This window comes from Oryctolagus cuniculus, chromosome 19 (genome assembly GCF_964237555.1).
Source record: "Oryctolagus cuniculus chromosome 19, mOryCun1.1, whole genome shotgun sequence".
Classification (NCBI taxonomy): domain Eukaryota; kingdom Metazoa; phylum Chordata; class Mammalia; order Lagomorpha; family Leporidae; genus Oryctolagus; species Oryctolagus cuniculus.
The window spans coordinates 21,713,451-21,740,827 of NC_091450.1; the positions used below are offsets into that span (position 1 = coordinate 21,713,451).

At 48.0% G+C, this 27,377-nt stretch overlaps 1 non-coding gene across 1 annotated transcript in view; it reads left to right on the top strand.

Annotated features, from left to right (window-relative positions):
• Positions 1-11,340: 11,340 nt before the first annotated feature.
• LOC100342957 (uncharacterized) overlaps positions 11,341-27,377 on the top strand; it is a 34,146-nt gene continuing 18,109 nt past the window's right edge. The window contains exons 1-2 of the transcript XR_011384697.1: positions 11,341-11,484; positions 11,694-11,778. This is a non-coding gene — a transcript (uncharacterized protein). The remainder of the gene's footprint in view (positions 11,485-11,693; positions 11,779-27,377) is intronic.

A 27,377-nucleotide genomic window follows, 5' to 3' on the forward strand; every position in this document is an offset into this window, starting at 1 on the left:
GAAAGAGAGAAAGAAAGGGTGAGAAGGCCTTTTTAGTGAAATAATAACAAAAACTTCCATAATTTGGAAAAAGGAAGGGACATTCAAGTACAGGAAGCACACAGAACACCTAATAGACATGACCAGAAAAGATCTTTACCACAACACATTGCAATCAAACTCACCACAGTAAAACATAAAGAAAAGATTCTAAAATGTGCACAAAAGAAATGTCAGATTAGATTCACAGTGGACTTCTCATCAGAAACCCTACAGGCTAGGAAAGAATGGTGAGATATAGTCCAAGTCTTAAGAGTGAAAAAAAAAAAAAACTGTCAACCAAGAACAGTATACCCTGCAAAGCGCTCATTTATGAATGAAGGTGAAATAAAGACCTTCCATAACAAACAGAAATTCAATGAGTTTGTCACACCCATACAGCCCTACAAAAAGATGCTTAAAGGTGTGCTTCACACAGAAACATGGTCATCACGATGAAAGAAGGTAAAAGAAGAAAATCTCCCAGTAGAAGTTCAAAGGAAATTCAAAGTAAATAAAAAGGACTATTTTTGGAAAAATAGCATGGCATAGTCATTATAATCAATAGTCACCTTGAATGTAAATGGCCTCAACTTTTCAGTTAAAAGACATAGACTGGCTGAATGGATTAAAAAACAAAACCCATCTGTTTACTACCTACAAGAAACAGATCTCACCAACAAAGATGCACACAGACTGAAAATGAAAGGATAGGAAAAGATATTCCATGCCAACAGAAACCAAAAAAGAGCTGGTGTAGCCATCCTAATAGCAGACAGAATAGACTTTAACACAAAAACTGTTGAAAGAGACAAACAAGGGCACTATGTAATGATTAAGGGGTCAATTCAACAGAAGATATAACTATTATAAATGTATATGTACCTAATTACAGGGCACCTGGCTATTTAAAAGAAATGTTAAGGGATCTAAAGGGAGACATAGACTCCATACAATAGTAATGGGGGACTTCAATACCCCACTTTCACAATGGACAGCAACCAAACAGAAAATCAGCAAGGAAACAGCAAGAGTTAATTGACACTATAGACCAAATGGACCTAATAGATATCTACAGAACTTTTCATCCTGTATTTGCAGAATACACATTCTTCTCACCAGTGCATGGAACTTTCTCTAGGATTCACCACATACTAGGCCATAAAGCAAGTCGCAGCAAATTCAAAAAAATCGAAATCATACCATGCATCTTCTCAGACCACAATGGAATGAAACTGGAAATCAACTCAGGAATCTCTAGAACATATGCAAATACCTGGAGACTGAACAACATGTTCCTAGAGAAACAGTGGGTCATAGAAGAAATAAAAAAAGTCTGGAAGCAAATGAGAATGACAGTACAACATATCAAAACTTATGGGATACAGCAAAAGCAGTATTAAGAACAAAGTTTACAGCAATTGGTGCTTACATCAAGAAATTGGAAAGGCACCAAATAAATGAGCTACACCTCAAGGATCTAGAAAAACAACAGTAAACAAAAACCAAAACAGTAGGAAAAAAGAACAATTAAAATTGGAAAGAAATCAACAAAAATCAATCCAAAGGAACAACACAGAAGATCAGCAAAATGAAGAGCTAGCTTTTTTGGGAAAAAAAAAACAAAAACAAAATTGACACATCATTGGCCCAACCTCCCCCCCAAAAAAAGACCCAAATAAATAAAATTAGAGATGAAAAAGGAAATGTAACAATAGACACCACAGAAATAAAAAAGAATCATCAGAAACCACTACAAAGAGCTGTATGCCAACTGGGAAACTGGGAAACCTAGAAAAAAATGGATAAATTCCTGGACACATACAACCTACCTACATTGAGTCATAAAGACACAGAAAACCTAAACAGATGCATAACCAAGAAAGATATTGAATCAGTAATAAAGGCACTCCCAACAAAGAAAAGCCCACTACTAGATAGCTTCCGTGAATTCTACCAGACATTTAAAGAACTAACTCCAATTCTTCTCAAGATATTCAAAACAACTGAAAGGGAATCCTCCCAAATTCTTTCTATGAAGCCAGCATCACCTTAATTCCTATACTCAGGAAAGATGCAACAAAAAAAGAGAACTACAGACCATTTTCCCTGCTGAACATAGGTGCAAAAATCCTGAACAAAAAATCTAGCCAATCGTACCCAACAACACATAAGAAAGATCATCCACCCAGACCAAGTGGGATTCATCCCTGGTATGCAGGGATGTTTCAACATTTGCAAATCAATCAATTTGATACATCACATTAACAAATTGCAGAACAAAAACCAATTATCTCAATAGATGCAGAGAAAGCATTTGATAAAATACAACACCCTTTCATAATGAAAACTCTAAGCACAGTGGGTATAGAAGGAACATTCCTCAACACAATCAAGGTGATTTATAACAAAACCACAGCCAGCATCCTACTGAAGGGGGAAAAGTTGGGAAGCATTCCCACTGAGATCTGGTACCAGACAAGGATGCCCACTCTCACCACTGCTATTCAATATAGTCCTGGAAGTTTTATCCAGAGCTATTAGGTAAGAAAAAGAAAGCAAAGGGATACAAATTGGAAGGAAGAAGTCAAACTATCCCTATTTACAGATGACATCATTCTATATACAGGGGATCCAAAAGACTCCACCAAGAGACTACTGGAACTCATAGAAGAGTTTGGTAAAGTAGCAGGATATAAAATCTATACACAAAAATCAACAGCCTTTGTATACACAGAAATGCCAATGCTGAGAAAGAACTTCTAATCAATCCCATTCACAATAGCCACAAAAATAAAATCAAATACCTTGGAATAAATTTAACCAAGGATGTCAATAATCTTTATGATGAGAATTACAAAACACTGAAGAAAGATATAGAAGAAGATACAAAAAATGGAAAAATCTCCCATGTTCATGGATTAGAAGAATCAGTATCATCAAAATGTCCATTCTTCTGAAAGTAATTTACTGATTTTGATACCAATCAAAATACCAAAGACATTCTTCTCAGATCTAGAAAAAAATGATGCTGAAATTCGTATGGAAATACAGGAGACCTCAAATAGCTCAAGCAATCTTATACAACCAAAACAAAGCCAGAGGCATCACAATAGCAGATTTCAAGACATACTACAAAGGAAGTTATAATCGAAACACCCTAGTACTGGTACAAAAATATGTGGATAGACCAGTGGAACAGAATAGAAATGTCAGAAATCAATCCAAGCATCTACAACAAACTTATATTTGACCAAGGAGCTGAAATCAATCCCTAGAGGAAGGATAGTCTCTTCAACAAATGATTCTGGGAAAACTGTATTTCCATATGCAGAAATATGAAACAAGACCGCTGCCTTACACCATACACAAAAAAATCCACTCAACATGGATTAAAGATCTATGACCTGACACCATCAAATTAGTACAGAACATTGGGGAAACCATGCAAGATATTGTCACAGGCAAAGAGTTCTTGGAAAAGGCCCCAGAGGCACAGGCAGTCAAAACCAAAATTAACAAATGGGATTACTTCAAGTTGAGAAGCTTCTGTACTGCAAAAGAAACACTCAGGAAAGTCAAGAGGCAACTGATAGAATGGGTGAAATTATTTGCAAACTATGCAACTGATAAAGGATTAATAACCAAAATCTACAGAGATCAAAAAATTCCACAACAAAACAAACAACCCAGTTAAGAGATGGACCAAGGACTTAAACAGACTTTTCTCAAAGAGGAAATCCAGATGGCTAACAGACTCATGAAAAGATATTCAGGATCACTAGCCATCAGGAAACTGCAAATCAAAACCACAATGTTTCACCTCACCTCAGTTAGAATGGCTTTCATGCAGAAATCAACTAACAACAGATGCTGGTGAGGATGTGGGGGAAAAGGTTCTCTAACCCACTGTTGGTAAGAATGTAAACTGGTAAAATCACTATGGAAGACAGTATGGAGATACCTCAAAAGTCTGAATATAGACCTTCCATATTACCCAGCCATGCCACTCCTGGGAATTTACCCAAGGGAAATGAAATCAGCAAATAAAGGAGCTAGCTGTACCTCCATGTTTATTGCAGCTCAGTTCACAATAGCTAAGACATGGAATCAACCTAAATGACCATCAACTGAAGACTGGATAAAGAATTTATGGGACATGTACACTTAGATACCACACAGCAGTAAAAAAAGAAAATGAAATCTGGTCATTTGCATCAAAATGGATGAATCTGGAAAACATCATACTTAGTGAGATAAACCAGTCCCATAGAGACAAACAGCATATATTCTCCCTGATCTGTGAGAACTAATAGAACACCTAAATGGCAGTCTGTAGGAGTGAAATTGACACTTTTAGAACAATGGCTTGAATAGCCCTTGTCTCGGTTGTCAATTTTTTTTCTTTCTTCCTTCTTCACACTATTTGTTGAACTCTCTACTTAACATAGACTTAATCATGTTTGTATAAAGTTAATTGAGAATGTATCTTAGTAAAAAAAATAAGAGTGAGAATAAGAGAGGCTGTACAGTTCTGCATACCTTCCTATGGACTTACTTCTAAGGGTATAGTTTAAAAATTTGTCATGGGACCCCAAATCTCATTAAGCTAGGTGGTAAAAATGTCATCTTAAGTGTTAAAGTGATCATATTAAGTGTTAAAGTGAACATATAGATAGGATTAAGTGTTAAAGTGACAATTAATTAGAATCAAGTGTCAGGTAATTATAATAAAATTAAAAAGGGGAGAATAGTCCAACAAGGGAAGTATTCCACCCATCAGACTCATAGAATGACAATCACTTTAATTAGCATTTGGACCTCAGAGTCAGCCCTTAAGGCTTCCTGGTCTGGCTGAAAAGCCCATGAGAGCATTTTAGGCATGGAAAGCCATCTGTGGCAAAAAATGTTATACATTAAGGATCTCTGTGAGAGAGAACCCAGCAGAAAGAAGTGGCCATCAAAGAAGGATGTACTTTTCTCTAAATGGAGGAGAGAACTTGCACTTAGTTTATGGCCTTGTCTAAATACTGACGAAGTTTGTGGATTCAAAAGTCTTCCACAAATAATGAAGGATAGAATTAAAAGGGAGAGAATGATCCTGCGGGGAAAACAGGACACACAGCAGACTCATAGAATGGCAGCACTCCTGCCTCAGAATCAACCCTTGGGACATTCGGATCTGGCTAAAAGGTCCATGAGAGTCTCACAGGCATGGAAAGCCATGACACGCTGGCAAAAAAACAACCTAAATGAAAGATCCTGGTGAACAAGACCCCAGCAGAAGGAACAGGCCATCAAGGAGAGAGGCGCCTTTTTCTGAAGGGAGGAAGGAACCTCCACTGTGATACGGCCTTGACTAAACAAGTTCAGAGTCGGTGAACTCAAGGGGCTTCCATAGCCTAGACAGCTCATAGCAAGGGTCTCGGGTGACGTCATAAATAAGAGTGCCAATTGTTAAATCAACAACAGGAGTCACTGGGTACATGCTCCCCACGTAGGATCTCTGTCCTTAATGTGTTTTACTATGAAACTTAAAAACAACACTACTAGTCGAACAATACCCTATACCTTGTGCGGTTGTGTGAGTGCAGCCTGTTGAAATCCTTGCTTAGTATATACTAAGTTGATCTTCAGTATATGAAGGTAATTGAAAATGAAACTCGATGAAGGGCAGGATGGGAGAGGGAGTGGGAGAGGGGAGGGCCACGGGAGGGAGGGAGGTTGGTGGGGGGGAAGCCACAACAATACAAAAGTTGCACTTTGTAAATTCACATTTATTAAATAAAAAAATAACTATATAACAAAAAAGGAACTTAATACTTTACCCTTTTAGTATTTTTTATGTTCTACTTAAAACTATTGGTTGAACTCTGTAATTAATACACAATTACTCTTAGGTGTTTAATTAATGCTATAACTAGTACTCAAATAGTATTTTACACTTTGTGTTTCTGTGTGGGTGCAAACTGTTGAAATCTTTACTTAATATATGCTAAATTGATCTTCTGTATATAAAGATAATTGAAAATTAATCTTGATGTGAATGGAAGGGAAGAGGGAGTGGGAGAGGGGAGTGTTGTGGGTAGGAGGGAAGTTATGGGGGGGGGGAAGCTATTGTAATCCATAAGCTGTACTTTGGAAATTTATGCTCATTAAATTAAAAAAAAAAAGTCTTCCATAGCCTAGGCAGGTCACTGTCAAGAGCCTTGAGTGGTCACTGACATCATACATAAGCCAGCCAATCACAGGGTCAGGATTTGCACCCAGCAGCTGGGCTCCAGCGCTGGGGCTGTTAAGAGTGCAGTTCCCACTTCTGCTGTCTCCTGTCACCTGGTATTTAAAGTGATCAGAACTGAGACTGGGAGAAAATCAGCCCCATGAGACCACCGAGCTCTGCCACTTGTTGGGGTCATTTAAGGATTTGAAATGGAAATGTTGACTGATGACCCCCATCTTAGGTCTCAGTTTTACAGTGCAACTGCTCCGTGTGCTTGCTAGCAATCAGTGCCTCAAATAACCTGACCCGCCAGCCCGGGGAGCGTGGGTCTTACTTTACTGCTCTTGGTAAGACGGTCTCTCAAGCCCAGCTGCCTTGGAAGCTCATGTGATTATACCATCAGATCACGGCTGGGAGGTTGGGATCATTTGTCACGGCGGCCGCCAACTGCTCGTCACACAGATGACGGGCCCTTCTCCCACAGGCTCCATCCACCCCTTCCCAACTGGCCACTCATTTTCCCTAACTTCCTCTTACAGCTACATTTGTATGTAGCCGGGGACATATAAAAAATGCTCCTATGCTTATAGAAGTAATGAAAATCTATTGTGTTTACCATATACATATTGGGTAAATTATCCACTGACAGGGAATGTTCAAGGATCATCATGGAATGAACTAACTCCAGGCCTCCAAAGACAATCATTCAAAAGAAGGTTCCACTCCAAGTGGCAGGAACGTGAATGCCTTCTGTTTTCTCCTCGCTGCTTTCCAGTTTTTGTAGTTTCTGCAGAATTATTGTAGGAATGAAGAACAGTTGTAAGACTGAAGGACATTTATTCCATTTTGTTGCTTTGTGGGGGTGGACATTTATGCTTCTCCCAGCCCTGCGTTGATCTCCCTCTTTGGGTTACAGGATCCCCTGTGTCCCTAAAGGATCACCCATCTGCCATCCTCAACTCCGGCGACTCAGAGCGCCGACTCCACCTCTGGCTCCGGCCTGGGTTGTGACCCAGGTCTGGCCAATCAGATCGGTGATTCTCCCTGACCACCAGGGCGGCTACCCAAATCAGTTCACCCAGAGTTAATCCCAAGACTTTTTCCCCTTAGATTTCTCATTTTTTTTTTTATTAAGCTTTAGCTTATTTTGATCTATTTGGAAAGCAGAGCAAGAGCACGCCAGAGACTTATCTTCCGTCTTCTAGTTCACTCTCCAAATGACTGCAACAGCAGGGTTGAGCTGGGAGCCCCAAACTCCATCTGAATGTCCCACATGGGTGCCAGGGGTCCAAACCCTTGGGCCAGCATCTGCTGCCTTAGAGGATGGTTAGCAGGAAGTGGATCAGAAGCGGAGGTGCCAGGGCTTGGCTAGCACCCCAGTGGCAGTCCAGTATGGGACGAGGCATCCCAAGCAGCCCAGCCCCCTGCACTACGACACCCCAGACTTTGCTCTGAGCAGCTCGAAGCTTGTAACTGCAAAGATCGACCACCTAAAGGCCCTGAGCCCGAGACGACAGAATGGAAAGGCGGCAAGGGTCTGTGTCCTTACAATCTTTTAAAATTTAAAATAATTTTTAAGTCATTTACTTTCATTTTATTTTAAAAGAGACAGACACAAACAGCCAGGGCCGGGCCAGGCAAAAGCCGGGAACGGGGAACTCAATCCAGGTCTCCCCCATGGGTGGCAGGGACCCAACGACTCGATCCATCACCTGCTGCCTCCCAGGGTGTGCATTAGCAGAGAGCGGGAGTCAGAAGCAGAGCTGAGACTTGAATAGGCGCTCCGCCGCGGGATGGGGCCGTTCCCAGGGGCATTTTACCCACTGCACAACATGCCTGCCCCTGTGATGTTCCTTTGAGCCTCACCATCTGGCCATATGGAAATTCAACTCTCCCCCGCTTTGCAAGTAAAGTGAGCCCTTTTGTTTAAGGCAGGTTGAGTTCCTGACACTTGCAAGTGAGATGTCCTGCTATGGCCCCGCCTACCCCCCAGTACTCTGTCAGTCATCTCTCCCTAAGTTCTGCTGTAGTAACAAGCACTAACCCCCCCACCCCACCACCAAGTCTCAGAGCCTTGTAGCACCGCAGGTCTAACCCTCACCCTCTTATACATTGGCCAATGCAGGTCAAATGGCCAAGTTCAACACCAGAGGAACGGGACACTTCCCAAAGGGAGGAACCACAAGGTGTATGGCCAGGACGGGGAGCAATGACACACGGGCTCTAACCACCATTTGTTAGGGATGCCGTATTCCCCCATCGTCCACACTGGTGCGTTATACTAGACATCCTATTGACCTTATTCCTAATCACCATCCTCTTTAGAAGTGTAGGGTCCTAACCCAACCTGCCCATCAGAGGCCAGGTCATTATCTGCTGGCATATTAAGAACAGGAAAAGTTTAGTCTCCTATTTGTGTCCAAAAGAATTGCCCAAGAGGACTGACAGAAAGTCGGTCAGATCCCTTTGCAAAAATAAAAAACAAAAAGTGCACCACAGCCCTGCCGGCCTCCTGTCCCCCAGGGAGAAGCCTCATAAAAGACATCATTAAAACGGAGACCTTCCACGAAACAAAGATCTTAGAAAAGAGAAAGCTAAAGCAGGCTGACATGTCTTTTCAGCAGTTCTCTGAGCAAAAGGGAGGAAAAAAAAAAAAAAAACCCACGATGCTTTCACATTGGCGAAAGGTATCTTATGACTGAAAAGTGAGGCGAAAACAAAGGCATCCCGGTGCCGTGTGAGGACAAGCGCTGGCCATGCGGTGGCCTCTATGTGCCGAGGGACCGAGCGCGCTCCTGCCTTCAAAGTGGCCCAGGAGACAGCAGGCGTCCTGCGCTCAAGGTCGCATTTCAACACCGTCACGCCCTTTTGAGAGCCAAAAAGCCTTGGAAGCGACTTTGTCTCGTGGAAGAACAGACTCCTGGGTGGGGGGTGGGGTGGGGGACCTCAGCGGCCGGGAGCCCCACCCCCACCCCCCCCACCCCCGGCACGGTAAATGGCCTCTGCGCTTCGCGTGTGTGCAGGAAGGAAGGCTGCTTCCCGAACTCGGGACACACAGGGACGCAGGCATCCTGAGAGGCTGAAGGGGCACAGGGGAGGGGGGCCCTTTTTGCAGGCTGCACGGTGCTGCTTCCTCTCCGTCTTCCTGCTGGGGAGGCGCGAGCCCGGGCAAGGCAGCCCCAGCTGGGCTCCAGCTGCAGCTCTGCCGCGTGCTTGGTGAGGTCTCGGCTGCCCAGGGCTGTGAGGACACATTTCCCACCAACTGGGTGGCGTAGAATAACGTTCCCGTGTTCTCTTATAGCTCTGGACGCTAGAGTTCCAAAGTCAGCTTTCCTGAGCTAAAAGCAAAGTGTTGGCCTTCCTGGGAGCTCTGGGGAGACCTCGTCCTCTGGCTTCTGGGGGTGGCCTGGGTTCCCCAGCTCGGGACCCCTTCCTTGCGTCACCGCAACCCCTTGCGTCTACTTCCACGTGTCATTTCTTCCATAACATTTTCCACGAAGGTATTGAAGACTTCCTTACAGGCATGTATTTCAAAACTTTCTGCACCAAAATCAACTTGTATTTTTAAGAAATTAGGTATTGGGCCGGAGCTGTGGTATAGTGGGTAAGGCAGCTGCCTGCAGTGTTGGCATCCCATATGGGCGCTGGTTCGAGTCCCAGCTGTTCCACTTCTGATCCAGTTCCCCGCTATGGCCTGGGAAAGCAGCCGAGGCTGACCCAAGTGCTTAGGCCCCTGTACCCATGGGTGGAGACCCAGAGGAGTCAAATATACTTCATTTGCACTTGGGAAATGAAGTGCATGAAAAAAGAGCAGCACTAAGAAAGCAGTCCCCAAGGCCAGCGCTGTGGCGTAGCAGGTTAAGCTGCTGCCTGAAGCACTGGCATCCTATACAGGCACAGGTTCGAGTCCTGGCTGCTCCACTTCCAATCCAGCTCCCTGCTAACATGCCTGAGAAAGCAGCGGAGGACGGCCCAAGTGCTTGGAGCCCTGCACCCACGCGGGAGACCCAGAAGAAGCTCCTGGCTTCAGCCCAGCCCAACTCTGGCTGTTGAGGCCGTCTCTCTCTCTCTCTCTCTCTCTCTCTCTCTCCACTACCCCTTTCTCTAACTCTGCCTTTCAAATAAAAAAAAATAAATCTTTAAAAAAAAAGCAGAAAACAGTTCTCAGAAACAAGGCAGCAAGCCTGAACGCCTGAACGCGCGAACACGTTGGCGGCGGCGGGGGTGGGGGGTGGTGGGTGGCGGCGTGTCCCGGGGAAGGTCCGGAGGAGCCTCAGCTGCCTTCTCTGGTGACTGACATCTCTCCTCCTCCCCCAGCTGCCTGGTGACAAGCTGTCACCCCTTTAGTTTTCATCTGACCCAAAGGCACCTGTCACTCCTCTCCGGAGACTCCATCCCCTGCTTTCGGCTCAATTTCCAGGGGCTCTCTCCTACCCAGTCCCGGATTGGGAGCTGGACGGTGCCCATTTAGCCAGAACGGGGATATCCATCACTCCAGGTGGCCTCCTGTTACAGCTCTAGAGGCCCAGGAGGACGGACTCTCCCTATCCCTCTCCTTCTCCCTCTCCCTCTCCCAGTTTGCTTTCCGGAGATGTCATTGTGATGCAGAGAGCAGCTCACGGTTTCCCGGGCTGTGAGAGGCCTTTGTTGGGCCGGCCCCACCCCTTGTGTCCCTGTCCTGAGATTTTTCCTTCTTTTCCTCCTGCCCTCCTGAAGCCAGCAGAGGGTGGCAGGACATCTGCAGTGAAAAACGTACTTAGGGCTGCAAAGCGGCAGCTGGACCCAGAGGCGCGGTCGGGTCTCCCCCGTGGAACGGGTGCCAGCTCGGCTCTGCTCAGCAGTCCCCTGCAGAAGTTCCCGTATCTCCGGAGAGCCCCACGGAGGGGGCGCTGTCCGCAGCTGTGGCTTTTGCTTCTGGGCCAAGGGCTGCTTCAGCTGCCGGACTCTGGAGCCGGCCCCCTCTCTCTGGGCCACTCCCCATGTTTCCCAGGCAGTAGGTGATCTCCGTAGGACATGCTGTCCACCCCCGTGCGCCCCTCTTTCTTCCACTCTAACCCAGTGGCAGTAGCTCCTTACTCGCGCCCCTCAGGGAGGCAGCTGCTCAGCCCACAAGTGTCCAGTGAGCGTGCTCCCACGTGGGAGGCTTCCGGGGAGCTCCTGGCTCCCAGCTTCGGCCTGACCCACCCAGCCCCGACCATTGCGGGGCGTTTGGAGAGTGAGCCAATGGATGTCATCTCCTTCTCTAGGTAACTTTGCCTTTCAAATAAAGGAATACTGCCCCCATCCCAGATTGAGAAATACAAAATGTCAAGTTGAGCGTGCATTTTCTATGAACAGTGACACTGTTACGTTCTGAGAAAGGGCTTGGATGGGGCACTTCACCAGAGAGCGTTTTGTTGTCAAGGTCACTCCAAGGCGGACGCATGGAGCATGTGACTGTTTCGTTCCTTTTCAGCCCGCGGCCTCCAATCATGCTCTCCCTGCTGCTGACGGAGGAAGAAGCGGCGATTTGCATTCAGGCTTTCTGGAGAGCCTATCTGGTAAGCATTGCGTGCAGCCGCGGCCTGGGCTCTGCTGGGGTAGGGAGGCCCGGGGATGAAGCATTAGACACCCTTGCAAACAAGATGCTCCGGCCCACATCCCTACCTCCGCGGTAGGACGCTCTGCGGCGCAGGTCTCCAAGAGTGACTTGGACATTTTATCAGTGCGAGTTCCCTCCGACCTTTAAAAGTTGGCTTGACTAGCCTGTGTTGCCTAAAACCATATTCTATGAGTACCGAGGGGAATATGTTGTCTTTATAGACAAAAGCATTGTCAGAAAAACTTCAGGTATTTCAGACAAAGCAGGAAAAATCCTTTTAGCCAAAAGATAATTGTTCTGTAACATTTTGGTATAAAGCTTCCTAGACTTTAAAAATCTTAGTATATATATATTAAATATATATTATTATATATTATAGATTATAGATATATTATATAATTTAATATATATTTTTATAATATATAAATAGAATATATATTTCTATTTTTATATTCAACCTAGAGAGAAGAACTTTTTCTTTTCTAACTTGTCTTTTTCAACCATTTTCCTCCTGGGGACTTTGAAGCTATGTCCTTTCTTTCACTGTTGCAAAAAAAAAATGCACATCTTTGTGTGGTCATCTTTGTCCATTATGTAGGAGGAACTCTAGGAGTGTTTTTTTTCCTAAAGATTTAGTTTATTTGTTTGAAAGAGTTAGAGAGGTAGAGACAGAGTTCTTCCATCTGCTGGTTCACTCCCCAAATGCCCACAATGGCCAGAGCTGGGCCAATCTGAAGCCAGGAGCTTCTTCTTCCAGGTCTCCCACATGGGCACAGGGGCCCAAGGACTTGGGCCAGCCTCTGCTGGTTTCCCAGGTGCATTAGCAGGGAGCTGGATCGGAAGTGAAGCAACTGGGACTCAAACAGGTGCCCATATGGGATGCGGGCGCTGCAGGCTGGGGCTTTAATCCGCTGCACCACAGCACTGGCCCCAGGAGTGGTTTGTTCGTTTTTTGAAGAGAAACACTTATTTGAAAGTCAGAGTTGCAGACAGAGAGGGAGAAACAAGGAGAGAAATCTTCTACCTGCTGGTTCACTCTCCAAGTAGCCGCAATGGCCAGGGTTGATCTAGGCTGAAGCCAGCAGCTTCGTCTGGGTTTTCCAGATGGATGCAAGGGTCCCAAGCAGTTGGGCCTCCTTCCTCTGTTTTCCCCATGCCAGTGGCGGGGAGTTGGATTGGAAATGGAGCAGCTGGGACACAAAGTGGCACCCATATGGAATGCCGGTGTTGAGGTGGTAGCTTTACCTGCATGTCACAACACCACTTCCTGGGAACAGTATTTCTAAGTCAAAAGTCAAGTTCCTTTTTCAATCTCCTGATGGGTATGGTCATGTGGCCCTTCAGGAAGGATGTACTTGAAAAAATTCTTGGCCAGTGCCACAGCTCACTAGGCTAATCCTCTACCTGCGGTGCCGGTACTCCGGGTTCTAGTCCCGGTTGGGGCACCGGATTCTGTCCCAGTTTCTCCTCTTCCAGTCCAGCTCTCTGCTGTGGCCAGGAAGGCAGTGGAGGATGGCCCAAGTGCTTGGGCCCTGCACCCGCATGGGAGACCAGGAGGAAGCACCTGGCTCCTGGCTTCAGATCGGTGCAGCGCGCCAGCTGTAGCGGCCACTTGGGGGGTGAACCAACAGAAGGAAGACCTTTCTTTCTAACTCTGCTTGTCAAAAATAAATAAATAAATAAATAAATAAAGACAAAAAAGAAAAAGAAAAAGAAAAAATTCTTGTGCCAGCACCCAATATGGGCACCGGTTCAGGTCCCAGCTGCTCCTCTTACGATCCAGCTCTCTGTTATGGCCTGGGAAAGTAGTGGAAGATGGCCCAAGTCTTTGGGCCCCTGCACCCATGTGGGAGGCAGAGAAGAAGCACTTGCTCCTGGCTTCAGATTGGCCCACCTCTGGCCATTGCAGTCATTCTGGGGAGTGAACCAATGAATGGAACACAACCCTCCCTCCCTCTCTCCACCTCTCTGAAACTCTGCTTCTCTGTAACTCTGCCTTTCAAATTAATGAAATAAATCTTTTTAAAAAATTCTTACTCAATACATCTCAGAATGGTGTATGTTTCTCATGCCAAAAAGGGTACACACCCGTGCCGATGGTCCGGCCAGCAGAGTGTCAACATTAGCAAGCATCCACATAAGCACGGAGCTTCTGCTGGGAGGCAGCATGGCTCCCCCAGGTCTGAGAGGTGAGCGGTAGCCAAGGACGAGTTGAGATTTGACAGCAGCGGTGGCCAACACTGCCACTGATGGCAGTGGATTGATGTGGGAAACAGAGATCGCTATCCATGCATTCCTCTGAGCTGATGCAGGGGAAAGAGGCTGAGATGAACACACCAGCCAATGGCTGTCCTTCCCAGAGTTGGCCTCAACCTAATGAGCTAGGATCGGTCAGCCAGTGACTATTTGTTGTGTACCCATTTGTGGGACTTGCCCTGGTCACGGGAGCTTCGTGTCCAAGGTCTGCTGCTTCCATGCACATTCCTGAAAAGCTGGCACCGTGGCATAGTGGGTAAGGCCGCTACCTGCAGTGCCAGCATCCCATAAGGGCACCAGTTTGAGTCCCAGCTGCTCCACTTCCAATCCAGCTCTCTGCTATGGCCTGGAAAAGCAGTAGAGGATGGCCCAAGTCCTTGGGCCCCTGTGCCCATATGGGAGACCTGGAAGAAGCTCCTGGCTTTGGATTGGCGTAGCTCTGGGTGTTGTGGACAATTGGGGAGTGAACCAGCAGATGGAAGTCAGCCTCTCTCTCTCTCTCTCTCTCTCTCCCCCACTCTGTGTGTGTGTGTGTAACTCTGCCTTGCAAATAAATAAATAAACACAGCTGAAGGCAGGTGCAATGGTTAAATAGGCATGCTCGTTAAAGCGATCGTCTGTGCCCAAGATGTTTTTAAACAGTTACAAAATCCCCCTTTTGGCCCCAAATTTAGACATCATCTTTGGCAATGTAGGTTTCCCGTATTTCTTAACTGTGGTCCTTCTGCTACACAACTGAACACCAGGAGGACAGCTTGAACCCAGAGGCGTCCAATCCAGGGGAGAAGCGTTCTGGTCTCCCCTGCTTCTTGAATTCCTCCTTGTCTATCAGTGTCTTATCCTGGTCAGACTCACGCCTGTTACACTCGAGTCAGTGGTTTTTTTTTTTTTGTTTGTTTGTTTGTTTGTTTCTATTTGCTGTTCCATTTTTGTGAAACGATGAGCAAAAAACAAGAAAACAGTGATTTTCAGGTTTTTTTTTTTAAAGCAGCAAAGCCCTTTCTTCAGCTCAAATCATACCCTGTAGTCCAGTACATAACAGAGTGAGGTGGCTTCGAAAAGTTCAATGGAGGAGCAGGCGCTGTGGCAGAGTAGTCGAAGCCACCACTTGAAATGGCCACATCCCGTATCAGAGCGCTGGCTCAAGTCCCAGCTACTCCTCTTCCAATGCAGTCCTGGGACACAGCAGATGATGGCTCAGTTACTTGGGCCCGCTGCCTCCCGCATGGGAGACCGGCATGGAGTTCTGAGCTCCTGGCTTAGACCTGGGGCAGCCCTGGCTGTTGCAGCCATTTGGGGACTAAACCAGCAGATAGGGGATGTCTGCTGGTCTGCCTTTTACATAGACGAAACGAACATGTTTAAGAAGGTTGTGGAGACGTGGGGTACGTTTAGCAAGTTCATGGAACGTGTGCATTCCCTTTAACTCCATCTTTCCACAAACGTTTTGAAGCTCTGTCGTATAAAGCGAGGCACTGTCCTGATTCTCCTATGTGGCAAGACCCTCTGCCCCACGCCCCCACCGCCCCAGGCAGAGTGCTGTGGGGCTTATTCGCAGTGCCGTGGGAATGGCCTGAAAAGCCGTCTGCGAGCCGGCCGAATGCAGCTCATCACACCGATAAACACTACCAAGTACACAGGTGTCAGAGCGGCCGACTCACAATGTAACTGTGGCTCTCGCACCATCATCACACAATGGCTGCAAGTGCTCCTTGAGCTTCACAGATGTTTCGGCGGGGTGGGAGGGGTCAGTGTCTACCGTGTGCAAGTTCAGCTGTTCAGAGCCCCTGAACACCTCCCATGCTCAAAGCACACCTAAGGGACCTAGGGGCAGGGAGAGATCCTAGGTCATCACTAAAAAGGAGAAGGTGCCCGCCTCGGGAATGACCTTGGATGACCTCACAGGAAAAAAGGACGTGGACTCAGCCTTAAAGGAAAGGGAAGGGGGTGGCTTGTGTGTCAGCTGGGACCAAAGGGCCCCCAGGGAGAAGAAAGAGCACGTATGTTGTATACCATTAAATTAAAACCTAATGGGGCGGGCACTATGGTGTAGTGGGTAAAAGCCGTCGCCTGCAGTGCCGGCATCCCATATGGGTGCTGGTTCAAGGCACGGCTGCTCCGCTTCTGGTCCAGCTCTCTGCTGTGGCCTGGGAAATTAGAAGATGGCCCAAGTCCTTGGGCCCCTGCACCCACGTAGGAGACCCAGAGGAAGTTCCTGGCTCCTGGCTTTGGACCTGCCCAGCTCCGGCCACTGTGGCCATTTAGGAAGTGAACTGGTGGATGGAAGACCTTTCTCTCTGTCTTTCCCTTTTTCTGTAACTCTGCCGCTCAAATAATACTCTAAAAAAATAGTTAATTAAAATCTATTTTATATACAACCTTCGCATGTAACTGAAAGGAAACACAGCAGTCTGACGGGAGTGAGTGAGTACCTTGGGCATTGCTGAGCAAGAACTGGAGAAAAGTCAAACCTTAAATATATACTACATGCATTTTTTAAACAAAGAGAACATAGTATGATTTTGTTTCATCAAAATTTAAACTGTGCGATCATCTCAATGGACATTGAAAACACATTTGCCAAAAGCCAACATGCTTTCCCTATAAAAGCACTCAACAAACTGCAAAGAGAAGGGGACAGCCACGGCCTGGGAAAGGACATCTGTGAAGACCCCACCACTGACATCCTACTTGATGGCCAAAGACTGGGCGCTTTCCTCCCAAGACTAAAACAAGGGAACACATCCTCTCTCGCCACTTCAGTCTAACGTAGTACTGGGAGTTGATACCAGAGAAATCAGGCCAGAAAAATAAAAGCTATTTAAGTCATCAAGGAAGAAATTAAACTACCCATGTCATAGATGACATGATTGTAAATGTGGAAAATACTAAGGAATTCACTAAAAAAATCAGCAAGGTTACTGGATACACACGATCAATATACAAAAACCAATTATATATGGGGCCGACGCTGTGGTGCAACAGGTTAATGCCCTGGACTGAAGTGCCGACATCCCATATGGGTGCTGGTTTGTGTCCTGGCTGCTCCTCTTCTGATCCAGCTCTCTGCTGTGGCCTGGGAAAGCAGTAGAGGATGGCCCAAGTCCTTGGACCCCTGCACCCGTGTGGGAGACCTGGAAGAAGCTCATGGCTCCTGGTTTCAGATCGGCACAGCTCCAGCTGTTGTGGCCAAATGGGGAGTGAGCCAGTGGATGGAAGACCTCTCTCTCTCTCTCTCAGCCTCTCCTCTGTGCAACTCTGACTTTCAAATAAATAAATAAATCTTTAAAAAATTATATTTCTATATACGTAGCAATGAACAATATGAAAATTAAGAAAGCCGTTCCATCTACAGTGGTACCAAAAAGAACAAAATATCTAGGGATACATTTAGCAACACAGATGCAAGACTTGTACACTGTGACCTAGAAAATATCACAGAAATAAAGAAGATCTAAGTGAGCAGAAATGCATTCCATGGTCAGCGACTGGAAGACTTGACTTTGTAAAGATGGCAGTACTCTCCCTATGATCCACAGGTTCAGTTTAATCGCTAACAAAACCTCAGCTTCTTTTATTTATTTTTATTTTTATTTTTTTTTGGTATGCATTGGCAAGGCGATTCTAAAGTTTATGAGAAGATGCAAGGGACCCACAACAGTCAAAATTATCTTGAGAAAGAACAAAGGGAGAGTGATTGATAGGGAGTGGTACTAGCATGCAGATCAACATGGAGATCAATGGAATAAAATCAGAGTCCAGAAATAAACCCTCACATTCGTGATCAACCAACTGTCTGCAAGGATGCCAGGACCATTCAATGCAGGGAAAATTAGCCTTTTCAATCACCAGTTCCAGGACAACTGGATACCCACACGCCCAAGAATAAAGTCAGCCGCACTTCCCCCTACTCCACACCATGTACAAAAATTGATTCAAAACTAAAGACCCAAATGAAAGCTATAAAACTACAAAAATTGGCCGGCGCCGCGGCTCACTAGGCTAATCCTCCGCCTTGCGGCGCCGGCACACCGGGTTCTAGTCCCGGTCGGGGCGCCGGATTCTGTCCCGGTTGCCCCTCTTCCAGGCCAGCCCTCTGCTGTGGCCAGGGAGTGCAGTGGAGGATGGCCCAGGTGCTTGGGCCCTGCACCCCATGGGAGACCAGGAAAAGCACCTGGCTCCTAGCTCCTGCCATCGGATCAGCGCGGTGCGCCGGCCGCAGCGCGCCAGCCAAGGCGGCCATTGGAGGGTGAACCAACGGCAAAGGAAGACCTTTCTCTCTGTCTCTCTCTCTCACTGTCCACTCTGCCTGTCAAAAAAAAAAAAAAAAAAAAAAAAAAAAAAAAAACTACAAAAATCTTCACATACACACACACACACACACACACCTTCATGCTTGGATTATACAGGCTTATATAACAAAAAGCATAAGCAGAAGAGAAAAAATAAATTGGACTTCATCAACATTAAAAGCTTCTGTGCTTCCAAGAGCACCACGATTGAAAACGAATCCAGAGGGGGCCAGCACTGTGGTGTAGCGGGTAAAGCCGCTGCCTGCAGTGCCGGCATCCCACATGGGCACCGGAATTTGCAGATCATCTATCAGACAGACATCCAATATCTGTAACACATGAAGAACTCCCACAATCCAACAATAAACATACAACTAACGCAGTCTCAAGATTGGCAGAGGTTTGCATAGACATTTCTCTGAAGACTGTGCACTCTGGCCATGAAGTCCAAGAAGAGATGCCCAGCACCACTGGTCACCGTGTAATGCCCACCAAAATTATGCCGAGATGCTAATCCGTACTCGTTAGCACGGCAATCACCAGAAAGGTACTTACAAGTGTAATGTGTTGGGGAGAACGTGGAGTACCGGAAACCTTCACACACGAATGGGAATGCAAAAGGCCAAAACGGTGCAGCCAATCGGGAAAACAATTTGGCAGTTCCCCAAAGAGTTAAAGCACAGAGTCTCTGTATGATGAGCCAGCGATATTTTAATATTTGACGTAATAAAGATACCTGTCTGCACACTTAGATATGAACGCTCCTAGGAGCAGCTCTCACAGTGGTTAAAAAGAAACAGTCTGAATGCCCATCAGCCCGTGAACAGGTAAATGAAATGTGCTCATCCGCACATGGATTATTTAGCCATGAGAAGGGGTGGGTTGTGTTACATGCTACAACATGGATGGACCCCGTAGACTTTATGCTTCATGGAAGAACCCAGAGACAACAGGCTGCATGCTGTGTGATGTGTAAACGAAATGTGCAGAACAGGACACTCTATCCACAGAAACGAGATTGGCCATTGCCAGCTGCTGGAGGAAGGGAGGGCGGGTAGTGACTGCCGACGGGTACAGAGCTTCTGTCTGCATGGATGAAGATGCCCTGGAAGTAGGTAGTGGTGTTGGCTGAGCCGCTTTGTGACGATAAGAAAACCCACCCAACTGCAAACTTTAGAAGGAGAATTGTACGCTTCCTGAGCGACACAGAAATTGAAGTAACTAGGAAAAAAGCAGCCGTACCTTCGCGTTCCTTGTGGTCACGCATTCTTCTGATACAAGCTCGAATTTCGATCCTTGCAGCAAGGACTGAACATCCTGCAAATGGCAAATGGGACCTTCAGCAACTCTAGAAGTGGACGCCCAAGTCTCCCCGGGTGGGGAGGTTTGCACAGTGCTGAAGATGTCGCTGTGGCGCCTGCATCCCATACTGGAGTCAGAGCCCCGATCCCGGCCCCCTGGGAGACAGCAGCTGATGGCTCCAGTACCTAGGTCCCTGCCACCTACGTGGGAAAACCCAGATGGGTTTCCTGGCCCCTGGCTTTGGCCTGGCCCAGCCCTGGCAGCTGCAGGAATCTGGGGAGTCAGTGGTTGGCAGCTATATCTTATTTATATATATAGGATTGGGGGAGAATCTCCCTTCCACCGATTCACTCCCCAGATGCCTACAACAGCTGAGGCTGGGCTGGGCAAAGCTGGGATCCAGGAACACAATCCAGGTGTCTCACGTGGGTGGCAGGAACCATCACTGCTCCCTCCCGGGGTGTGCCTCGGGAGGAAGCCTGAGCCAGGAACCAAACCCAGGCTCGTGGCATTTTAACTGCTCGGTTGAACACCCGTTCCCCGGGAGAATTTTTCTACACTAGCTAAGGTTAACTTGGTCAACATTAACCTTTGTGTTTTCTCAAATACCATGGACGAAACAACAAATCCTCCCATAAAGGACTCAAGTGTTCGTGAAGCACAACATACATAAAATAAAATGTGTCCTCTTAGCGATTTTTAAATGTCTGGTGCGGTGGCACTCAGTGCACTCGGATATCAGGCGACTGTCACCACCACCCAGAAGTTCTTCATCACTCATCACTGGATCAGTGATTGGCCACTCCCCTCCCTCCAGGCTGGCTCCCAGGAACCACAACCCCCACCCCCACAGTCCTTGGGTGATCAAGGTCCAGCCGCGGCACAGCGCGTGTCAGAGCTTCCTTCCTTTCCAGGGCTGAATGAAACGCTTGCCACGAAGTCTCCAAGCTCAGAAGCCTGCCATCTTCACAGCACCAGCCAGGCATCTCGGAATAACCACGTTTCAACGGGCCACGCCAGCAGCAACGTCACGGAACGCGAGAGCTGTCTGTAGCAACCTGTCCTGCACAGCTGCGACTCCCAGGGAGCGTGGCCAATGCCAATGCTTCACCACTGGACACCAAGGGCTGCTATACAGACACGTTCCCCCTACCCCCGTCTCAAAACCCTAGACCAGCAGTGGAAAACTGAGATTGTTCCAACACACAAAGCAGGTTGGGTTTTTGTGTAAATCCATGTGAATGTTAGGAATTCAATCTGGTCCTGCGAAACCTCGCCTTCCTCTGTGTCATCGGTGATGAGTCACCTGTGCTCTGCCCCGTGGGCGACCTGCCAGAGGCAACCAGAAACTACTGAGAAACCCTGCTCTCTCCCGATGTTCGAAAACTGAGCTTCCTCGGGGCTGTGATTGGAGTCTCTCCTTAATGATTTAGGAGGCAGAGACCAGATGAAGCCACCGAATATCTTGCCTGCTTTATGCGCCACACGCCTTCTCCTCATTGATTTTATTCCATTCCGCCTCAGCCCCGACGCCTACCCCAGTGTACAGTCACCATCCCCTTGCTCCAGCCAGTGACTGCCCGCTTCCAGGCACTGTGACAACCGAGTCGCAGAGGCTACCCATCATCACCCACGATTTGATGAACACAATTGGAGGTGGCTGCCACAGCCCCTTCGTAACCTTGCGAGATAACCACAGAACAGAGATTCTGGTCTCTGCTGGACAGCAAACACTGAATATCTGCACTTTGGCGTCTGACTCATTTACACCGGGGGTGCATGACCCCCGAGGACAAACGGCTCAGTTTAAGCCCAGTGCTGGGCTTCCAGGGTGACAGATCTCACCCTGGCAACTGGGACACTCAAATGTCGTCACATCCCGCTGGCTTAAACAGCAGAGAGGAGGGCTGGGCCCCGCTGACTTGGTTCTCAGTAACCCCAGTGGATCCTCTCTAAGATTTCACTTACAACCTCGAGCCCCAATGATAAATTCTCAGTACAAAGACAGCCAGCCTCCTGGTTCCTTGTATACGCAGGAGGATACTGTCACACACACGCAAATTTTGGGTGTACTTGCACAATGTGGCCTTCTCAGTTTGTCCTAGTAAATGACTGTGCCCCTGGGGCTGGCGTTGTGGCACAGCGGGTTAAACCTCTGCTTGTGACACAGGCATTCCGTATCCGAATGCCGGCTTCAGTTCCAGCTGCTCCACTTCTGATCCAGCTCCCTGCCAATGTGCCTGGGACAGCAGCAGATGACGGCCCAAGTACCTGGGCCCCTGCCACCCACGCGCAAGACTCAAATGCAGTTTCTGGCTTCCGGCTTCAGACTGGCCCAGCTCTGGCTGTCGATGCCATTCAGGGAGTCAACTGGCAGATGGAAGATTTCTCTCTGGCACTCTGCCTTTCAATTAAATAAATCCATCTTTTTGAAAGAGCTTTTTTCAAAACATACCTAGGTTGTTTCATTGGGCGAGTAATATATATTGATCGTGCAGAAAATACGTCATGCATTTAAGTTTCTTCAAAGATGGCACTCACTTTTTTTATGCAGGAAATTTTCCCAGTGCGCATTTTCTGCCCTTAATGATATGCTGGGACTAGCTTTGTCAGTCAACTAAGGTTTGCCTCACAAGTTTGATGATGCTACGGTATACGTATGCGTGTGTTGTACGTAAGTGTATATGCAGGCATCTTCCTGCAAACACACGGAGCCAGGCACAGGCGGTTGCATGTTCTAGGTCTCCCTCCCGTGAGTCTGCACGTGTGTCTGGGTTTCTCTCCGAGGTTAACTGATGACGCAGAGCGAGCCCCTGCTCTGGGAGTCTGGGGAAGCTGGAGGCCAAGCCCAGGCCCTTCCGCTGCTCCCCCAAAGTATACTGAGTGTGCCCCAGGAGCAGGCTTGGGTGGGATAGAGCAGAGAGGGAGCGCGAAGGCTGCCTGAGGTGGGTGGGGCGTGAGGACATGGCGCTGGAGGGCAGGAAAAGGGAGGGCTGGCATGGTCAGTCGTGTGGGTTACAGACTGCACAACTCTGAAGGGACAGGAGGCTTTGAGAAGCCTGGGAAATGGTGGCCGAGGGGCCGATGTGCATACCTCTCTCCTGTACCACCGGTCTCAGCAGCTGCTAGCCGATAGGGGAACATAGCCTGGCGGTGGCTGGAGTGGGGAGGAGGCAGCGGAGCGCATGTCCGTGACACAGTGTAGAAGCCGAGTGTCGTTCTGAAATCATGCAACATCTTTTAGTGGTTAGACATACAACCAATATTCAATAATAATTAGGCCTTCATGTCTTCAGTGTTTCTCCAAAATGAAACATCAAACACTGGACAGGATGACAAGATGAAAATTGCCTATAGTACACATAATAAAATCTTATATCCACATAGGTTAAAAGAGTTTGGGGCCAATGTCATGGTACAGCAGGTGAAGCCACTACCCATCATGCCCCTACAAGAGCCAGTTCAAGCCCCAGCTGCTCCACTTCCGATCCAGCTCCCTGCTAATGCACCTGGGAAAGCAGCAGCGGATGGGCCAAGTATTAGGGTTCCTGCACCCACGTGGGAGATGCAGATGGAGTTTCAGGCTCCTGCCTTCAGCCTGGAGCCATGTGGGCAATGAGACAGGGGATAAAAGATTCTCTTTCTCTCCCTCCCTCCCTCCAATTCTGCCTTTCAAGTGAGTAATTTTTTTTAAAATCTATCTACTTGAGAGGCAGAGTTCCAGAGAGAGGGAGAGAGGTCTTCCGTCTGTTGGTTCATTCCCCAAATGGCTGCAATGGCCAGAGCTGGGCCGATCTGAAGCCAGGAGCTTCTTTCCTGTCTCCCACATGGGTGCAGGGGCCTGAGCAATAAATCTTAATAAATTTTAAAAGTGAGAACTAGGTATAGAAAACAGACCAGCAAGAGGTATTTAAAATATTGTGACTGTTCAGTGTTAGGAGGGCGTGATATTGTTACTGTTTGCTTCAGTCTACTTATCAAAGTATTTTTCAAATACGTATTTTTTTATAAAGGACTAAAAAACATTAGGTAACAGCTTAGAAGCTAAGTATGGCAGTGATATTTTTCCCTTAAGATTTGCCACCATTAGACTATTTTTCCTGAGCCTTTTTAGAACTCCATGCATTTGCCTAAATATGCAAAAGCTACTGAAAAAGTAATATTCGGAAGACCTGCTCCACTCCAGCCCAGCGCTCGCTCACACAGTGCATCCCGAAACCACAAGGCGCTGCCTGGCTCTCGGATGCCCTCACCATGGCATAGCCACGTGGACAGGAAGTGCTGCTGCCGAAACCCTGGTTCCAGCACCAGTTAGGCAGGCTCACTCTGCCTAAAGACCCCCTCCTGGGAGTCTCAACCTCACTGACCGACAAGGACAAGCAGGGATGGCACACGTGCGGTCACGGGGTCAGCCCCCAGCGAGGCAAAGGCCTGGGATACAAGCTGGTGGCGGTTCACGTGTGCTCCGACCGATTCGCTCCTCCTGGAAAGCGACTCCTTCTACTGGGAGGAGATCTGGCAGACCCAGGCAGACAGGCGACAGCCGATGCCGAAGCCAGATAAAACCCCAGCGACCCTGGACGCACTTGCTCGTCTGGCAGGAGAGAGAACAGGTTTTGTAGTTCCTCCCATGTTTGCAGAAAGCAGGAATTGTGGCCAGAGGCCCCGTACGTGGAAGAGGACAGCTTCTCCATGGCCAGTGGGAGGGTGGGGTGGGAGGGAGTGAGAGAGAAAGGAGGGGAGAAGAGAGAAGAGGGGGGGCAAGAGAGCACGTGGAAGAGAAAGTGAAATAAACAGAGGGAGATCCTCTGCTGGTTCACTCCCCAAATGGCTGTAACAGCCAGGACTGGGCCAGACTGAAGGCAGGAGCCAGGAACTCCATCCAGGTCTCCCACAAGAGTGGCAGGAGCCCCAGCACTTGGGGCATCATCTGTTGGCTTCCCAGGCACATTGGCAGGGAGCTGGATCAGAAGTGGAGCAGCCAGGACTTGAACTGGCACTCAGATAGGCAGTACCAGGACCGAAAGCAGTAGTTTAACCGACTAGGCCACAACATTGGCCTTTGATTTTCCGATGGCTGGTATCACTGGCAGGTGGACAAACTGCCAGCCAAAGTCAGACATGGTATTGTGCAAAAGGAGTGCTAAAAATGGGGCGCTGCTTCACATTACCCCCAGTTCCACCTCTTGGTGGTACCCAGCCATCACAGCCTCCGAGGGGCGGGCTGTACCCTTTGTGACTCCGTGAACCGTGTCTGTCCAGGTTCCCCTGTGGGAATTCCACACACATTTTATCTTCCCTGTGGCATCCTCTTGGTATTTGCTGACTCATGAGTACAATTTTAATCACTTTTCACTTCTACGCATGTTCTCAACCAGAAAACTCAGATCTCCTCTCCAGGCCCTCTCAAATTTTTAAAATTCACACGCTTGAGGTTGGTTTTGAGCATTTTGTCACACGTGGGAAACGTTTACGAGCACACGAGGAGGCAGGCCACCTCCACAAATCCCACTGCACGAGTAGAGTAAAATTCCTGAACCTTCTAACCATGCGAAAACTCGGTTCTATGCTGAGGATCCAGACAGCAGAGCACTCGCCTTTGGGATGGGCCGCTCCCCGGACAGCTGCCGCCAGCCGTCCTGCGCTCCACTCACGGGGATGCCTCGTGCCCGCCACCGGCACGCGACTTCTTCTGTTCCCTTGTTTGACAAACCTGTGTTGCAAGGCTTGCCAAGAACAAGCAGAGTGCTACAGAGACAGAGCCCTGTGTTGATAAGCCCAGAGACATCTGTCATAAGAAGGATGGTAGGAAGTATCGAGAATAGCAACACCTGAGCCTGTGGTCCCTTACCATGTGCAAGCGCTGCTCTAGGCGTTTTCTCCTGTCTGCCTTACACCTGCTCTGTGAAGGTGGCAAGCATGTACCATGGTTATCCTGTGTGTCAGTGAGCAAACCAAGGCCGGGAACCCCAGCGTTACACGTGCAAGAGGTCCAGCCAGAATCCAGGCTCAGCTCTGTCGGTCCTCTGAGCCCCCTCTCTCCCTCTTAACAAACCTGACATTCCTACCAGCAATGTACGGGGGTTCCGGTTGCTCCACGCCCCCATCAACACTTGGCTTGGTCAGTCTTTTTCACTTTAGCCCTTCTAGTAAGGGTATAGGGGTCTCATCTTGTGTACATATATTTCAAATCAGGTGTGTTAAGGTATTCCTTAAATAGAAGAATTTGAATTCTGACAACTGTATACAGCTGGCTCACCCCCATGGTCAATATATAGAATATTTGTCTCAGCCCCCACCAAAGTTCCTCAATGCCCTGGTGTGGTCAGTCCCCGCCCCTCACTCCCACCACCAGCTCCCTGGAGGTCAGGGATTGGTTTCCTGCTCCTGTGGTTTCACCAGTTGCAGAACGTCACGTGACTGGGGCGGTATAGCACATGGCCTGAGAGCTGGGCTGCTCTCGCCAGGCCTGACGCGTTTGAGGTTCCCCTGTTTGGGTGCAGGAGGAACCACTTCCTCCTGTTTGCTGAGGATTCCACGGCCGAGCCCCAGTGAGAGAAGAAACAGGAGGCGCGAACCCTGACCCTGCTGGGGACTAAACACACGTGTGAGTTCTACGAGAGACTGCAGTGGTCTCAGACCTCGCTATGCAGCCAAGTCATCCACAGATATTTTCATCTGACACCCAGGGCCTCATTCCAGAGATTCTTGTTCACTTGGCCGAAGTCAGAGCAGAAGAGGAGTCGTTTCTTAAAAGACTCTAAGATGCAACCAGGCTGCAACCCACCGTGGTACCAGAACTGACATGGCTACTGCCAGCTGGAGGATCCCAGACCAACCACTCAACTCCAGGTCTCAGGTTCTCTCTCTAAATCAAGGACACTAACAGCTGCCCAGGTTATCATGAGGATTAAAATGTGGCAATACTTGAAAGTTCTGTAAGCTCTCGATGCAGAAATGAGTGGCAGGAAAGTGAGCGTGATAGACAAACCCATGCTGAAGTTCGGATACAGTTCAAGGGCACCTCCCCAGGTTTCATATGTTGGTCCCCCGTGTGGCAATGTCAGCGGGAGGTGGGTCCTTTAAGAGCTGGGGCTTAGTGCAAGGAATCAGGTCATTGGGGGGTGGTCTCAAAATGACCCAATTCCTTCCTGTCCTCCTGCTGTCTCCCAGGCGCTCCCACCATGATGCCAGCACTGTGATGTAAGGCGGCCAACGGGGCCCTTGCCAGAGGCCAACAAATGAGCTGATAATGGGAAGCCAGGCAGAGAGTAGGGGGAGGGGTAGACGAGCTAGAATTTGCCAGCCCCGAGTTCTAACTTGATTCCTCTCCTATCAATCCAACATCCTGGTCTCATCAGGGACCCAGAAAGAGGAAATGCCACAAGGACCCCATGGAAGTGCCATGAAAAATCCCAGGAAGCTCCACGCATGCTAAGATCCCACCCCGTTTATTAAGGCACCTCCCCCCTCCTCATAAGGGAGCTGGTAACAGGAGAGAGAGACCCTCTTTTTGCCCTTGACCGTGCTTGGTGGCCATGCTCTGGTTTCCCTTCTCTCACGGTCAACTCCCCAGCCCACGCATGACAGGTGTCCCTCCATGTGGGGCAGCCCATGCTCACACGCGAGTCCAAGTTCACTCTTAAATCCCATTCTCACTCATGCTGTCTCTCGTGCCTCCATTTCAGATTCTTACCTGTAGGGTCAA